The sequence below is a fragment of the Sciurus vulgaris genome (genome assembly GCF_902686455.1).
Source record: "Sciurus vulgaris genome assembly, chromosome: 2".
Classification (NCBI taxonomy): Eukaryota; Metazoa; Chordata; class Mammalia; order Rodentia; family Sciuridae; genus Sciurus; species Sciurus vulgaris.
Window position 1 is genome coordinate 75,116,854 of NC_136462.1, and position 18,692 is coordinate 75,135,545.

Genomic DNA, 18,692 nt, shown 5'->3' on the forward strand with positions numbered 1-18,692 from the left:
TAATGGTGGTAATAGATTTCAACAAAGGTACTGATAATCACATTCCTTTTAATCCATTCTTATATTGCATTCTTGATTCATGTGCTGATTCCTCACTAAGTCCTTAAGTAAATTTTATTTACTGTAAGTCTTCTCCAAGAAAGGAATTCTTGCTTTCCAAGGCAGCAATTGAAAGGAGATGAAAATATAATTTAATATTCTTTATATCACAGACAAGATTTGAGAGCAGTTACTCTGTTAGTAAGAGAAATTCATCACTCATCAAATACAGGGCAAGCATGGCTATACATAATAATTTTGAGTGCAATGCAGTCTTATAAATTTAATGTACACACTTTATTTAAATGATGCAAACAGCCATATGAAATTGCATATGATTAGAAAACAGGATGAACTCATTTTGCCTCCTGCTTGGTTTCTCATAAACATGATTACATAATATTGTTATGCACTGTTGTTCATAGATGTCTTTTTACATAAAGGGTAAGTATCATATTACTTTAACAGATTATTTTTGGAGTCTGCATGTTATTTTTTGTTTCATCAGATATGTGCCCCAATTAAATAACGTTATTTCAAAAAAAAATGAAAGTATCAGAACTTGTCATGTTAATTTTGAAAAAAATTGAAGTGTAGTACATATTACTAGATAGGATGTCATTCCACTGGTCTATATAAACAAAAAAGCAACTGTTCTTGAAAATTGAAGCATTACCTTGTATAATTAATAAAGTACATCAAATCAGATTTGTAAATAAAATATTGTTTAAATCTAAAGTATTCAATATTTTGATTAGATTATTTTTTTAAGGAAAAATATTTAACGTGTATGTGCCGAATTTTTTTTTAAATAGTTTTTTATAATTGCAATGGAAGGGCAATTGTCTCATTACAAGTGGTACAGAAGCCAATACTTGGGTTACCATAGATATATAAACAAGTGAAAACTGTGGAACAAGTTTTAAGCTCATTTTGGAAAAAAAAAAACAGTTCTGTAGAAATGCATATTTGTATCTGTTTCTCTAATAAATCTGCAAATAGCTTTAAACACAAATTAGTTTTAATTATTTAAATTATGAGTTCTGTTAAATAATTTAACACCTGTTTTACCTGACGTTTTGTGAAAACATTGTCTCACGGAAATGAATAGAGGCATATTGTGGAAACCAAGGTAGGTCTGCATTTATTGGAAAAGGTCAGGTATTTAGCGTTTAAGTATGTTTACCTGTATGAAATTATTAAATCATTTACATAAAATACAACACTCTGTACTCCCCCAAATTACATATTTAGCCCCTGCCCAAATCAAAAGACCAATTTACATCTGCTTTAACTCAGCATCAAATAGAAGAAGAGCAAATTAGTGAAGTCATATATCCAAATGCTTGATGACCTCAAGACTAATTGATACCAATGATAAGCTTGTTTACATGAAGCAGTGAATGAATATAGATTCTTCTGAACAACAATGCCTCAGTATTCTTTAATGTGATTTACAAAATATGATTAACATTGTAATCCCCAAATACATATATTTATCTTGAATTGTGGATTTATAATATTACATGTTGAAATGTTTAGGATAACATAGTTATCTCTTTTTTTGTTAATATTGAGTCTTAATTAAAAAATGCTTTGAAAAGAACAAGAAAAAATATTTATTTATTTATTTGTCTTTCTGCTTGAGCAGAGATGCTAACCTTTTGTTGAAGGATTCATTTGAGTATTCCAATTCTATAGAATACAAAGAACATTCAAATTTTAATGCAGTCTTTGGATTTACCAAATTATTTTAATTAGTAAAATATTTGGGGGTATCTGGCATTTGAAACTTTAAGTACTTTCATTGGCCAATCCAATATTCCAACTTTTTGATCAATAACAAAAATACTGTTTCTTTTCTGTATTTCAGATGAGTAATTGTGTTTTTTTCTTTAAAGGAATTCTTATAACCTAAATTTCAAAATAATGACTTCTCAAAATTTCCACACCTTTAATGTTGTATCATTTACATAATAATTTAATATAGATCAAGTCCTTGGTAGGATAATGTATTAAATATTTCAATATACTTAAAACTTTGGAAAGACAATAATTTTATGGTATTTCCTTATTTTATGTTACCTATTTTGGAAGACATATGTTGAAAAAGCTCTGATTAAAGGGAGACCATAGACTTGTAGTGAGATGAATTTGTGCTGAAATTGTATTTATAAAATAAGCCTTTTAGGGTTTAAAGCTTAGGAATGAATTGTAATTTTAAAAAATTTTGCCATAACAAAATATATTTTCATTTCATTTTTAAAAATGAAAAGAAAAAACAAACTTTTGAATCTAATAAATCAAAGTCTAATCATAATATGTTCTAAATATCTTGAGAGAAACATTCTCCAGTCAATTCTGTGCTGAATATATTTTCTGGGTTTTAAGGCCCTAGTAAATGCATTCCTTACTGAATTTACCACCTAGGAGATACACTGGTAGAGTTCTTTAAGATTGTGTGTGTGTATGTGTGTGTGTGTGTTTTCATTTCTGTATTTTGTGGGAGGGGACTGTTTACACACACGTAGGCCAAAAAAAAAAAAAAAGTAGAAGCAATTATTAGGAATATTTGCATATAGACAACTAGTGGTTGTTTTGACAATTGATTTGAAAGGCCAAATTATTACACGTTCTCATCACTTTGCCAGTAAGAGGGAAAAACTCAGATGTCGAATTTCCTATGAACTTTGAGTCATGATTTTGAGAAAATGTTACTTTCTATATTATACACTACAAGACTTAATCTAAATTAGAAAACTTAAAATGCACTTTTTATCTTCAAACTCATAGAATTTATTTATGTTCTGTTCAACAGTATAACAGAATCATTGTCCATTGTCCTTAGAGTATGCTTCTGATTTCAAAACTTAAGAATCGCTAATATTGTTATTTCTGAGAATAAAAATTCTTACTTTCAGCAAACTTTTAAAAATTTTTTAGAAGAACTCCTTATAATCTGGCCCATGTAGGGCCTATTTCATTTAAAATCATCTAATAAAATAGCTTAAAACTTATACTATTTCTTTTAGGTGGTATTTGTTTTTACTTTATACATCAGTTTCTGTATTTTTATTCATATATGAAATATATTTGAAGGTTTATAGAATTATACAAATGATGAATTTTTCTGTCTTAGAATTTATGTAATGACTTCTGTGTACTGTTGGCTCCATCAGTATACTAAAAGTAAAATACCCCATGTGCATTTTTTGATCTGTTTAGCATTAATTTTCATATCAATTTCTTCATTGTGAACAAATCAGATACTATTTTTGATAGAAAAAAAAAAAAAGGAAGAAAGATGAAGAGTCAGGTTTTTGAAGAGTGACAGGATAATAAAATCCAAGAGACATGAGCCAACCAAGATACCTCATATAAACCCTTAACATGTTTAAAAATGTAGAAGTTGAAACCAGTATAATATTGTCTCTGTTGTGCATTTTCATGTTTGTCATGTCCTCTTTTATATTCAAGTGAATGCTATCATTCATTATCCTATAGCAGTAACCAAATATGTACACTAGGCAACATATTGATGGAGTAACGAAGAATGTCATGATAATGCAAACCTTATTACAATATGTTGGTAACTTTGCCCTGCCTGATATCTTTGTTACACCAAATACAGATTAACACACACTTTTTGGTTGTGTTCTTCATTTTCATTAATAGCTGCATCACTTTTAATCCTGACATAAAGAAGTGAGGGAAGGACTTTCATCAATTTTTAATGCTTATTGCACATTATGCACAAGGGCACAATATATTAAAAAGTACAGATACAGAATCTTTAATCTCTGAACAGTAGATCTTAATGGTCAGTCGAGATCCTATATTCTATGTGTATACTGATTCTAATTTTGAACTGAGTAGATTTTTCTTCACCAGCAACATGGATGTCATCACTTGTATATGGTAAAACAGTTAAGACTAGTATAATTAAGCTTATCACACCTCTTTTTATATCACATGAAGTGTTTGGGAAAAGCAAATTACACTGACAGTGTTATGATACTTAGTATATTATTTTCTTTCTCATTGCCATAAAGTTTATTGCCATTAATGTTAAATACTTTTAATAAGTCAAAGTTCTAAAAGTAAATTTGCAGGAATATTTCCTAATACAAAAATAGATGAATTTTTTCTCAAGTATTTTTAAAGTGTATTTTCATAAATGATTTCCTAATGTGATAAGATTAAAATATTTATACCTTGTTTCCTGCCATATGCAGAATGCACTTTTATTCTTTAATTCTCATGATATTATATAATAATGTTCAGGCACTAGTTTTATTCTTTTTTACAGAAAATGAAACAATATGGGTCTACTGATTCTGCAGCCACTTAAATAATAATAATGCTAGATTTATTAAATTTTACTGTATAAAAATTTCTAATTCATAAAGTAACCATGCATTAGAATTTTTTTAAAATAGTAAGCAACTATAATGCAAGTTAAGTGGCTTTGTTTCCAAAATGTTGAAATACTCTGAAGTTTTCAGAATCACAGCTGTCACATAAAACAAAATATACTAAGCATGTTACCATTTACATTATAACTTTAGACCTGTTGCAGTGCATGCTGCCTCTGGAGAAATACCTTGCAAAGTGGAAAAAAACATGATCTTTATGATAACTAAAGATTTTTATAGGAATAAATATGTTCAGGCAATCACAACAACATGGTAAGAATATATTAAATTACTTGAAATAAGTGTACATCTCCCTTATCTTTTGAATGTCTTGTGTGGTCCTCGAGGAAATTCATTACGTTTCATTTTAGTGCTCACAAGATGCAATGTTCTACCTGATTTCTGTTACTAAGTGTTATTTTGCCTTTAGAAGATAATAAGGAAAGTTTTGATAACTTTAAGTTTAAAAATATGCATGTTAAACTATCAAAGAATGTGCATGATATGAAGGAATTAATTGATGGGAAGACTGATAATATTTACATTAGATAATTTTCCAAACCTATATAAAAGTGAATCAATAGTGCATGTAAAAAATGTTTAAAGTTTTATTTAAGAAGCATATATTATAAAATCAAAGAGTCAAGTAAGCCACATCAATTTTGAATGAATAGACTTGGAAAACTAAATGCTGTCATATTATATACAGTACTAATAAACACATTCCTTCTTAACAATGCTATTGGGGAATCTAAATTTTAAAGCATTCACAAAAGGTGTATATTTCTTAATATAAATCCTTAAGAACTAAATTATAAAGATTAATATATAAAACTCATCAAAATACAATGTTTTCTTACAAATGTGTTACGAAAATTCGGAAATGGCATTTTGAGGGATCTTTCAAAATCTAAGATCTAAAGGAATATTTTTAAAATTCTGCAATAATTATTGTCTATTATGTCTTCTCTTAGACATAGGAAAAGATGTGAATAGTCTCTGTAACTGACATTTACCAATTGTGTCTTTTTTCATCTCAGTGTTAAAGTGCACCCTTCCATATACTTCATCTTTATTATCAAAATAGTTGAGTATCACTTTGACACTGCTTTATCTAATGCATCACATTTGACGTATTCAGAGATTATTTCTTTGTAGAGTAATTATAAAGTGTAAGTCTTAGAAGTGACTCAGCTGTTTTTAAGAAATTACTTTAATAGCCCATTCCCTATTATGTTTTTGTTTGTTTGTTACCAGGGATTAAACCCAGAGGCACTTACCCACTGAGCCAAATCTGTACCCATTTTTATTTTGTATTTTGAGACAGGGTCTTACTAATTTGCTTAATGCCTCATTAAGTTGCTTAGGGCCTTCCTAAATTGCTGAGACTGACTTTGAACTTATGATCCTCCTGCCTCAGCCTCCCGAGTTGCTGGGATTACAACCATACACCACTGTCAGGGCCCTGTAATGTTTTAATGTTCAGAGATATGGTGAGAGAAAAAAATGTTTTCTAATTTTTTCATCAAATTATGCTATTTTTTTCTAACTGGAAATAGCCTTAACATGTTCACTGTTAATAATATATTCATCTCCGTTACTATGGTTTTCAGAAAAAAAGGTATATAACCACTGAAAATAATATTAATCAAATATGCTGTTTTCTTTACTCTTAAGAATGATAGTAAAAAGTTTAAGATTTGTGTGGTCATTTCATAAAGAACAATTATTCTTTTCTCTAAAATAATTACCAATCATAATAGAATTTTCAAGCAGGAAAAATGCAATTGTTTTAATTTCAAGTGTTTTATAATAATTGCCTGTTCTTCAGAGGACAAAATATAAATCATTTGATTATATTAGATTTTCTGATTTTTATCCCACAGTAAGGCAGAGCCTAGGCTGTCTTATGCAAGAAATATGTTTTATCAAGCCTAAAATGGATTAAAATCAATGCTCTAAAATGAATAATATCCAAAATGACACAAGATAAAAAGTTAGAAGTTTTAGATAGGATTTCTATAATCTCAAAGAGTAATAAGTATCAAGGTCCTGATTCTCAGAAAAGAGAACTTGTGACTCCTTTTAGAAGTTTTGCTTTGTATTAGAAATTTTAACTGAAGAATATCAGAAAATATAAATCCCACAGACCTAGCATGATGCAGAGGAAAAGTGGTTTCTGAAGTATACTAATACACTCAGGAATCCATCTTGCTCTTTCTTTTTACCATTTTGGTCAACTCAAGTATCTTGTATAGACTAGGCATCACAATCACCTCAGCATATAAAGATTAAATAATTTATTTGTTTTAATTATACCTACATTTTACTGTCTAAATTCAACCTCAAGTAGGAAGAGATTTTAAATATTGATTGCCTCTGGAAGGGGAAAGAAATTTATAAACTACTGATCAAAAGCCTAGTAAAGTTTGTGAACAAATTTACAAAATATGTGAACCTAATAGAACCTAAGATAAAGCCCTAAATTTAGAAAAAAAAATTGATCCCATACAGAAAAGCCTAATTATAAGCACAAAATAAACATTAAACATTTCATCCTGCCTTTTTACTGATTATAATTCTATATGGTTGATTTCATAAAGTAATAACAATAAGTTGTTTATTATATAGTCAATAGAATTCCTCATGCTAACTAGTAACAAATGGCAAAAAACTCCCTAAAGTAAAAAAAAAAAAAAAAAGATTTTATAAAGTTACGTGATTACTTGAATCATGATTTATTAATTAAAGAAATGAAAATTTTAATTACAATACAAGAGGTTTGTGAACACTTAAGGGAAATATTTCAAATATATTTTCCTCTGTCCATAAACTTCAATGATAAATGGAAAAAGTGAAAACTTGTAATATTCTGAAGACCAATGATAAAAACTTGCGATTAATTAAAAGAGCTGCTGAAATTAAGTGAACATCTGGCAATTAATTACTTTTATTTGAGAAAATAAGTTCAGTGAACCAATAACAAGTTCACTGGGTTGCCCATTAACTAGTCATCTTTCAATTTAAATCTTAAGAAAAACAATACTGCTTCTTTTACATACAAAAGAATAAAAAAGTGTTTACATTTAATGAATTATTGTACTGTACTGAATATTAATTAAAACTAAGCAGTTTTTGTTTTAAGTTCTTAATGTTTTATATGCCAAACAATGTCCCTGTAAACTCACTATTAATAAAGTTAGTATATAATAAAATAAAAACCATATAATTTTATATTTTAAAATCCTAATGTACATACTTCATTAAAAATAGAAAGTTTTTTGATTTGAAAAATTTCAAGGTAATAAATACTTTCTTCAAAGAAAGTACTCTTGACAGCTAATGAAAAGATTTTGATGTAAATCAATTTTTCTTAATGGAAGAATTGAATGATATATAAATATTGGTGTTGGTTAAGTGTGGTAAGCAATCAAAGTTCATACAAAAGAAACTGAGAGGAAATAGTGGTAATCTTCATGGGGTACATCTTATGAAATAATTTTGGCCGTACCACATGCCACAGAGTGTATTTGCTACTCACATAGATAATATAGGGTTTAAAGAATTCTGTAAATTCCAACACTTTTACAATATGATCAGAATTGTAACTTGAAGTTTTCAAACTCCTTTCAAACAGCATCCGTTTTTATTGTTATCCTCACAACAACTTCTTGAAAACGAAAAAACCAGTATCAAGTTTAATTTTCTTATCTTAAACCTTATTAATGATTTCTTCAATATTAATATTATGATAAAGGGCAAGGTAGACATAACAGTTCACTCCTCTTGAGCATTGTATTATATTGTTGATGTATTCAGAAGGTAGCTATGGAACATTTAAAGGCCTCTCTTGGTAGGATTTCAAAGTTATCCTCAAGTTGTCTTCAGGGTTTCTTCACCAGAATAAGAACAGAAAATCCTACAGGAAAAATTGACACTTTGATTCATATTAACTGGGCCTATGAATCTTCAAACTATCTGCCATTTTAGTGAGTTACTGATTGTGGGGTATTTAAAACTCTACCAAGAATATATTTTTTAAATTCCCATTCCATTCCATTTGAACAATCAATACCTTTGCTAAATTTGACTGTCAAGCTTAGCTCCCATATTTGGCTAAGAAGTAATCATCATCATGCATATGATTTAATGTACAAGGCAAAATTTTAAAACACAGTTAAGAGCATTTGTCTGCTAAAATATGTTTGACTTTATTATGGACATAATGTACTACCATTTTCAAAGAAATCTGATTACAAAATATTACATAGACTGAAAATGTTTATTGAAAGACATACAAAATGGATACTCAAGGACACAGAATTGCCTTTTCACTCTGGACAAGAGTTACTCTGTAAAAAATATATTTATACACTCTATGGAGGATAAAGGAAATAAGAGTTCATTGTGTTCGAGAGCCTAGTTCTTTGAGATTAAAGTATATTTGTTGCCACTGAAACAGTAAGGCCAGCCATAATAGAAAAAAGCAAATATTAGAAACTGGAGGAAAGGACAAAATGAATGTCTAAAGTAAGATATTGTTAATAACTATTGATATTTTAAAATAATAGGATTTTAACAAGTTATTTTTCATCCTCATTAAATTGAAATATTAATAATAGTAATTCCATAAAATTTTGTTTGCTATGGCTTTGAAATTGAATAGTTATTAATATTCAACATATACTATTTTTCAAATGATAGGAAAAGTTCTCTGAATAAAAAACAAATGAAGTTGCCATTAAGAGGAGGAAAAAAGAAATTGAATCATTCTCAGATTGAACTTTGAAGCCTAGTTTACTTGTGCTTATTACTATTTCTGGTGTGCAATAAGCAGTGGTACTCATCTCAGTTATTTTTGGTAGTTAATTATGTTCATTAAGAGAATAGGATAGGAAAATAAGGATTGTCCCACCCAGAAAGCACCTGCTATTTCTACACTTTAAAATTATTTCTTAATGGCATGAATTTTAATATAGTGAACAACTCTTATTATACTTGCCAACAAATAGTTCTAAAACAATATGAATTATACAATAGAATATGTAGATCTAAACAGTCTACAAGTGCACTAAAGATGAATTACAGGTAATGATTCAAATAATGGAATGCTTAAAAATCTATAGTCTTCACTGAGTTTTATAAGATTATCATACCAAATATTTTAAAAACTGACTCTGAAGCATTTATATATATACACTGAAGTTTTGACCATGATTTTAAAAGTGGAAGGGAGCAATTGTGATATTTTTGAAGGAATACTTGTGATTCAAAACTCTTTCTCCTTCCTTGGGTGTTTAAAATAGAAATTCTCAATATATAGTTTAGAAACACTTTCTTTGATTAATCAAAAATGTATTTTTATATCTAAGGCTTGGGAGGTTAATATCACTTTAATCCAAAGATCTGTATTTCCTTGTCCTCTTAGGGAAGCTTATTTTATTTGTCAAATATTTTTAAATTTCATCTCAAATTTATTACCCAACAACATAAGGAAACACCTTTTTATATTTAATAAAAGACAAAAGTCATAGCATAGTCATGTTCATGAAAAAAAAAGACTCAGCTTTATTTATCTTGCTGTGTAATTTCTCTCACTTCTCTATCTGAAAATGATGTGGACATTCATTAGGAAAAAAAAGTACACGTTTAAAATTGAAATATGAACCAGGCCTATTGAAAGAAATAGCAGCTCTTAACTGGACACTGAAAAGAGTGAAAATTGTTGTACAGAATGCAAAGAACAAAGATGAAATGATAATATCAACTTACATTAATTTGCAACATGCTATAGAAAGTTCAAAACATACTCAAGCATTTAATTCATTTCATTTTTCATAGTACCCCTTTAAGGTAGCAAAATGTACTTCAACAATCTGCCATTTTAAAATATGCATCACAAATCAGATTTTTATGCATTAAATAAAAAATAATATACTATTATATACTATTAAAATCTAGCCCTAAATTTGGTTCTCTGAAGCATGCATTGCTATTCATTTTATGCTCTTTTTAGAAAAGCCTACACATTAAAACATCTGGAATTAGAAATGAATACAATTTCTTTTAGCACACTATGCTTTGATTTATAGTATTGAATGTATAAGAAACAAAATTGACAGATAAAAATGCATTATGTAGCTAGAAGACTTAGTTTAGAGATAAATTGTCTGAAAATACATGCACATAATCTTATACATTTCACCCTTTCACCCAACATGTAAGCTAGAAGAATGGTGCATGTTGATGTATTCAGAATTTAGAACAAAAGTTATTTCTCCTTATTTATTTACAAATTACATTTTAACTTGAGAAATTTATCTCAATTTTTAAAATTTTGGATCAGTGCATTGTGGTTTTAAGCTTAGCCAAGGAAGATAATGACAACTAAGGAAAAAATGTTGCCACTCTCATCTTTTATAAAATATCTAAAATTTTATTTTGATTGAAATAAAAAAATAAAAATTACATTTTGTAAGTTCATAATGTGAACATCAACCAATTTGAAATACATACCCTGTTATTCTATTACATTCTTCAAGATTAATTTACCCTCCACTGTTTTAAATGTCAAAAAATTCAATTTTAAATATGAATCTGTGTGTATGTGTGCACGTGTGCGTGTGTGTGTGTGTGTGCGCGCGCTTTACTGGCAGTTGAACCCAGAGGTGCTCTACCACTTTGTTACGTCCGCAGTCCTTTATATTTTATTTGTTTTTTGAGATGTCCCACTAAATTTCTGAGGCCGGCCTGAAATTTGGGATACTCCTGCCTGGGTCTCCTAAGTAGCTGTGATTATAGACATGTGCCACTGTGCCTGGCTAAATTTTCATACTGTACCTAATTTTCTGCAACATACATGCTGAATACCTGACAAGGCCAAATCTATGTCACTTAGTGTTTAGTAGATATGAAGAATGTGCCATACAAGTCATCGAAAATGGCAGTGAAATTTAAATGTTGTAATGTATTAAATTTTTATCTTGTTTGATGCCTACCCAGATCAGCAACTCTCAGAATCTGAGAAGGTAAGTTAAGATGTGGTTGGATTACATCCTTTATGTTCTGTAAGATAATTGATTTGATCTTATCTTTAAGCAATTAATAAATACCCACCATAGGCATAATAAAAATTTAAATTGCTATTTGTCATTATATCTTTCACATGACTTAAAGTAAAATTAAGACATAGACAATGGAAAATTTGTACTATGTAGCACACAATGTAGACTCTTATGTTAAATATCTATTTAAGATCATTTTCCTTTTTTTATTATTATTAAACAAGTCCACATTTGAGAACACTTTGTCTGTCCAGAAAATGACTGGTGGAGGCCTCACTCCATGACTTTTCCCTCCCCAACTTTGTCCTAAATTATTTCCACTGAAAGATATAGTTAAGCATGGTAGGATAAAATTCCCTAGTTGAACTTAAACAACTAAATCATGATCAAATCCACAGTTAAGAGATACCAGAGTGCACTATTAATAATCTGCAAAGTAACCTATTAAAGTTAAATAATACCCAAAATTATAAAACTCCTGCCTCCTATGACATTGCTTATAGTCCTCATTACTCATAAGCCAATATGGTGGTTCTATTTCTAGGTAAAAACATGTACAAATACCTTATGATATTCTGTGTATGTAATTGTGACACTCAGGTTTGTAAATTTCTCAACAAACACTTCATTGATCAGGAATGAAAATAAACTTGGGAATTGACTGGGTCAAACACTACTTACTTAATGGCAGTATCAAACTAGCACATACCTGTGATGGTAAGTTTTTACACTAATGTCCTTAAAACACAAAAGGAACAAAAGCCCCATTATTAAAAATCTTGTTTTAGGAGCAAACTGCAAAATTCTGATGTTACAAATATGGGCATCCACATCAGATTCATAAATTATTAACCCTAAGAAACATGAATTCACATACATCTGAGTGTTATTTCCTAAACTAATTTCATGCCATAATTTGATGTAAGTTAAGTATCAAGTTTAGATCCTCATACTGAATAAAAATAATGTTTATTTCCTGAAATAGAGCTTTGTATTTTCTAATAAATGCTGTCTTCCAACTTTGAAAAACTTAATAATTTTTGTAATTCAAGACAAATCCCTCAGTCTCTTAAGAAATAACCTGAGAAATTTCAGGAAAATAAGAAATTGCATCTTAAAAGGCATATATATTTATAATCCTTCTAAAGAAAGGATTGTAAAAAAAAAGTAAATATCAGCCAATAATACCCTTTTTACTTAGCATATTCTCTTGTTATTAAACAGAGGAAAATTCTCAGGGTAGTTTTTTTGATGATAAAAGTACCTTGCATTTTCATAGCATTGCATCACATGAAAATATTTGCATATACTGAGCTGGAGTGCCACCTATGGAAGTCCATTATTCACTCAAGTATTTATTAAGCATCTACTTATGTGAGTGTGTGTCTCTCTCTGAAGGACACAACAGATCCTAGATTGAAAGAGATAGAGTACCTACCTGATAGAGCTAACATTGCAATTGAGAAGCCAAACACTAAACTATAAAGAAATAAAAAAGTGTAAAGGAATAGAAAGTGACACAGGACAAAGGCAGATAGGACTAACTTTAGACAGGGCAGTTAGGGAAGATAACTTGAAGAAGTCAAGACCTTTACAAAGTCACTCAGTCTTCCACATAAGTTAAGAGCCAGAGGTGGTTAGTCATTCCATATCCATAGATGAGTATAGAAGTACATAGCAAAGAGTGGTCATTTTGTCCCTGATGCTCATTTTTTAACTTGATAAACATTACATGCCTGCAGCATATTAGGTCTTTGTGTTAATTCTTCATAACTGTGACCAAAATACCCAACAAGAACAACTTAGAGGAGAAAAAGTGTTTTGTTTCTTTGCCTCACAGTTTCAGTCCATGGTTGGCGTGCTCCATTGCTCCGAGCTCAACGTGAGGCAGAATATCATGGTGGAAGCGTGCTTTGGAGGAAAGCAGCTCAGCTTGTGGCATCCAGAAGCAGTGACGAGGGAAGGACCATGGGGAAGATTCATTCTTTCAGGGCACCCCCAGTGACCCACTCCCTCTGCCATGCCACACCTATCTACAGTTACCACCCAATACATTCAAACTAGGATGAACTGATTAGGTTACAGTTTTAATTATCTAATCCTTTTACCTCTGAATATTTCCACATTAACACAGGAGCTTGGGGCACACCTCACATCCAAACCATAACAATCTTACATTTATTAAGGTAAAAATAAACCTTGTCCTGACTTTGGAGGAAATGTAAACGTAGACCAAGGATTATAGTATATTATAGCACTTTATATAAGAGATGTTCCTTATAGGAAAATTACATCATGCTTAGAAGACTCAAAGAAGGTAGATGGGAAAATGATCATGTGAAGTGGGCTGGTGACTTTTTTCCCCTGCAGGTCTGTCATTATCACATGGCAAAGACATGACAGAGTTGTGACTGGAAATCATACCTCCTGATCGTTGGCCAAATTTGCTTTCCAGTAATCTCTACCAATTCATAAATCTTATTGAGAAAAAACTTCATTTTGATATAATACTCCTATGAAAGCGACCATATTTTAATGTTCATCAAAGTAAATTATGATCAAAAAAGAACTTATTTAAGAAGAGTCTGGAAAGAAAAATCTGCCTTTAGTGATCTTATGTTCAGATACTAGAATTTTAAAAACATGATAGAAAGTTCTTGAATATTGATATATAAACCCCTATATTAAAATAACTTCACTATCATCCTTAAATGGTAAAAACAATTTACTCTTTTCCAATAAACATGAAACCCAGGTACACATTGAGAAGATTAGCTGTGTTTCCTAAAGCTAGATAGTGTTGTTGGTACTTTCGAAACAGTAAAGGAGGTAGGAATAATTTGAATGATGCATACTTTAGGAAGAAATGTCCTTCTTTCAGTATCCAAGGATGGCATAAAGCATCAGTTAAAACACTGTGGACAGTTGCACATACACTGAGGGCTAGTGGAACCTTATATAAAAACTTATGTTATTAGTATGTGGAGTAGGCAGAGACCCTTGGGTGTGAATTAGAGTTGACAACCCATTGACCCAAAATATGTTTTCTTTTATGGCTTGCTGCCATAGCCCCCCACATAACCTACACTCTTGGGTAAGTTCTATAATAATGCAAGTGTATTGGAAAAGGGGCACTATACCATTCTCATCTTTGTGCAAATTAATTCATCTTAGTAAACCTAATGAAGACAGAGATTTGAGTAATTAGAATCTGAAGAGAATACTAAATCAAGAGAAAGAACCAAAAGTAAATAATGACAGTAGCTCCAGAACAAAGACCTTGTAAAGAATTACAAAATTTTGGGAGATTGAGACCTGAGAATACCTGGCTGGGAAAGTATGAAGAGGGACATCATTACAGAAATGATGGTGACAGAAATTCTGGAAAAGCAACAGTGCAGTTCACCTTCAAATGTTTCTTCTCATACATTTTTTCAAGTTCTATTCTTGCTTCATTTCCTTTCTTTCCATCATCTGCCTCTTTCATACTTCCTGTTTATTTTCTCTTTACCATACTTCCTGTTTATTTTTACCAGACTTTCTGTTTATTTTTATTCTGACTCCCTCTTTCTCTTTCTTCAGTCTTTAGTCAAGATTTTTGCCAGTTTCCAATCCTAAGTGTCAGAACTCATTTCAGCACAATGACTGGAATAAAGGGGGAAAGGCTGGTTGCCATAAGCAAACCAATCAGAAGTACCTTCACCTCAGGCTTCAGTAAGAAATCTGGCCTCACAAAGGAAGCCCCCGTGGGGTAGGGAAGTAGAAGGGAGAGAAAAAATACAGTGCAAAACAGTAGTAGAGTGACTATAATTTATTGTCTAATCTAAGGCCATTTTCAAAGTCAAAGAATGCACCATGAGTAACTAACAATGGTATAAAACATCTACCCAGGATTCCCCAAGCAATCCAGAAAGTAGGATCACACTTGCTACTACTGCCTGGCAGCTGCCAAAAATCACCTTTGAATCACCCTGTCAATGGCCATATATATAACTTCTTCAGGCACAAAATTAAGGCAGAGTTTATGAAACAGACAACTAGGGAAAGGAAAGAAACTGAGGGGTCATATCTGCCTGGTCTTCATTGTGGTGACAAGAGACTGCCTTTCTGAAACAGTGTTTTGTAATAATAAAGATTTTAACCTGTAAGTCTTGGAAATATCACTAAGAAGATACAACTACTTCATTAAAACAACCCCAACTGTAAGAACTATCAGGCTCTGGGTTTTAAAAGTTATGTTTATTGTTTTGCTAGGGAGGTCCAGAATTAAGGAAATCCCTTTTACTGTCTATTTGGTTCATATTGCAATGTGCATTCATGTTTAGGAGTAAAAGGAAATTGGGTCAGAATTCCACCATGCTTCATTTTACTGCTTTCCTGCTGCTTTTGTAACAACTGATGAGGAAACTCTTTTCAACACTCCACTGCCCCCAGTTACTATTGTGGTGGTGATATGTCCCCAAGGAATTTACACATCTCCATTCACAAATCCATTCTTTGGAACACAGCCTCTAGAGTCCAGGCCATAGTTCCAGCACATGTGGACCCAATGGTTCTAGTTGCCTTCTTGAACAACTTAAGGCCAGGCCTTTCCAGTGACATACCGAACTGCTTTTGTAGCTCTGATATCCAGAAAATCTTGCAATTAAATTGTCTTTTTCTGTCCTGCTCTTGCCACTACCTTTTTTATTTACTTACTTGTCTTTCTATGACATTCTTAAAAGAGCTTTATCAGCATTAAAATGTGATGTGAAAACTTCCAAAGAGCTTTTTTCATCAAGACTAGGTAATAATTCAGAACTAAAGTCCTGGTAGGAAAGAAGAAGGGACTTCACCTGGAAAAGAGATGACTGACAATATCTTGGTAAACACTTCCAATTCTAGAGAGCAATGACAGGTGAGCTACTAAGCACTTGAATTCTATTTCTGGTAGAATGGGAAAAGTTGGAACAGTCTTAAATTTTAAAACAAGTTTCCTGGTGGAGGGAGCTTATTTTCTGTCAGAAATATATAATGCCCTAATATTTTATCACAAGTGACTTCTCAGAATATTTTAAGAACATAGCAGTCATATTATCTTTTGAGTTTTTAAAAGAAGGCATTTGCCATGGCAGTAAAATGTAGTAGTTTTCTAAATTTGATTCTCAAGCAGAATTTTTGGCACCCTGATCAGTTTTTAAAGTCTCCCAATGTTGAATTCATTACAGAATTAAGAAATTAAATTATATGCAAGAGGTCACATCCAAACTGTTTTTTTTTCTAAAGGGTTGTTTCCAACCATCACTTTATTGGTCAACAAAATCCAATATGCACCTCATATATATCAAACATTTCTTCTTAGGAACAACATCCCTGTCTCTTAGCCTTGAACATGGTAAGTATTCTATTAATTTTTGCTGGGTAGAGTTATGAACAAGATGAAAATCTGTGTAGGAAACAGAAGAGAGAATGTTCATCACAGGAGAGATTAGAAGCCATTGTACATTTTATAATCTTAGATTAAATCGATATTGATGATGCTTCTTATCAGTTTATACCTCTTGTTTAACTCATTTAAATTTTTAACAAATCCTCTGCTTAAAGCACAAATAATCCTGAAGTTAGGTAAGACTGTGGTTTCCTAAAGAATTCAGAGCTAAAAGAGGTTGTTTTTAATGTTCTATTTATATGATTTTAAGATTCTTGGCAAACACCAATGAAGAATTACAGACTTACTCTTTTAGTATTGCTAATAAGTACATTCTCACTCTGTCCCATAAAGGTGATTAAATTGCCAATTTTTGTATTAAAGAACTTTGCGATTAAGAAAATTATATAATGACATAAATCCCCAGAACTTTAGAATTAGAAAAGAACATTTTAGAACATGGTGTTAGGAGAACAGCTGTTGGAGGAGTGAATGACTTTGTAGATGAGGAAACTGATAGCAGATTGAGATTATATAATTTGCCCAAGGTAACTTGGCTTCTTCTCAAAGCAGAATAAAGGCAAGTTTCCTTTCAAACAGGGGCTGGCACAGAGTCTAATGGGTCTTCCTATCATAGAACTTTGTCCGAATCTGAGATGCAGTTTCTATTTTGTGTCGTGGGTAGAGAACTGAGAAAAGCTTCAAGAGTGCCCCTTCCTAAATGTTACTGGAAGAAATCATCTATTATTTTTTAAGTAAAAAAGGAAATAATATACACAATTTAGCTACCTCTTAGAGATATGATTAAAATAAGTGAGAAAGAATTCAAAGCATTTAACCCATGATAACGTAAGGGGAGACAAAGCAATCATCCATCCCCTGTGGTAGAGTGCCATGCTCACCCTTGGTAATCTGATTCTCCTCATAACATGTCTAGGCAGAACATGTTTTCCTGTAACATAATCTGATAGTAACAGAAGGCAAGAAACCAGGCAGCAATTAAAGTGCTGCTACAAACAATTCAGAGTGGCCCATGCACAGATTTTCAAAAGGACAAAGTGACTGGTTCTACAGGTGATTTTCAATGAACTCCAAGGCACTGATACTATGAGTAGTAACTACACATATCTGCATGACCTATGCACAAAGGTGAAGCAAAGTTAGGTTCTCTTAGGGAACTCCCTGGCATTTAAATTGGATTTAATGGTTCACCAAATGTGATCGATTTTTTGTCAACCTAATGAAGTATAAGCTTTCATTTTCCTTATTCATTAGCCTATGCGAACTCCTGCCAAAGACCACTTAGAGGCTTTCCTTTGTTAAAGCATAAAGCTAAGTATCCCCTGATGCATTTTTGCTTCCCAAGAGAGAGTCTACTCCTTGGTAATTCATATCATTTTCTCTTTAGTAATATTGCCCTGTCTGGAATACATAATTCGTAGTGCAGGATCCAAGTTTTGTTGCAGAATTTGAGGAGAAAGACAGAGGGGCAGGGAGTGATTGTTGAGGAATGATACATTGCAATCATATGTTCAAACCTCTTTCATAGTTGTTGAATTTCAAACTAAAATCTCTATTTTCCATAAAGAAATACATATCTTTCACTTTACTCCCCGTCCCTTAGAATTATATAAGTTCCCTTACAAGATTCCCTTAAACCTTTATTTGCAATTCCCCCCAGTCTTATTTAGAACATAAATGTTTCAATATTCCCATTAATGTTTTGTTCTTCATCTGCTTTAATCCTTTGGATTCTGAATTTAATTG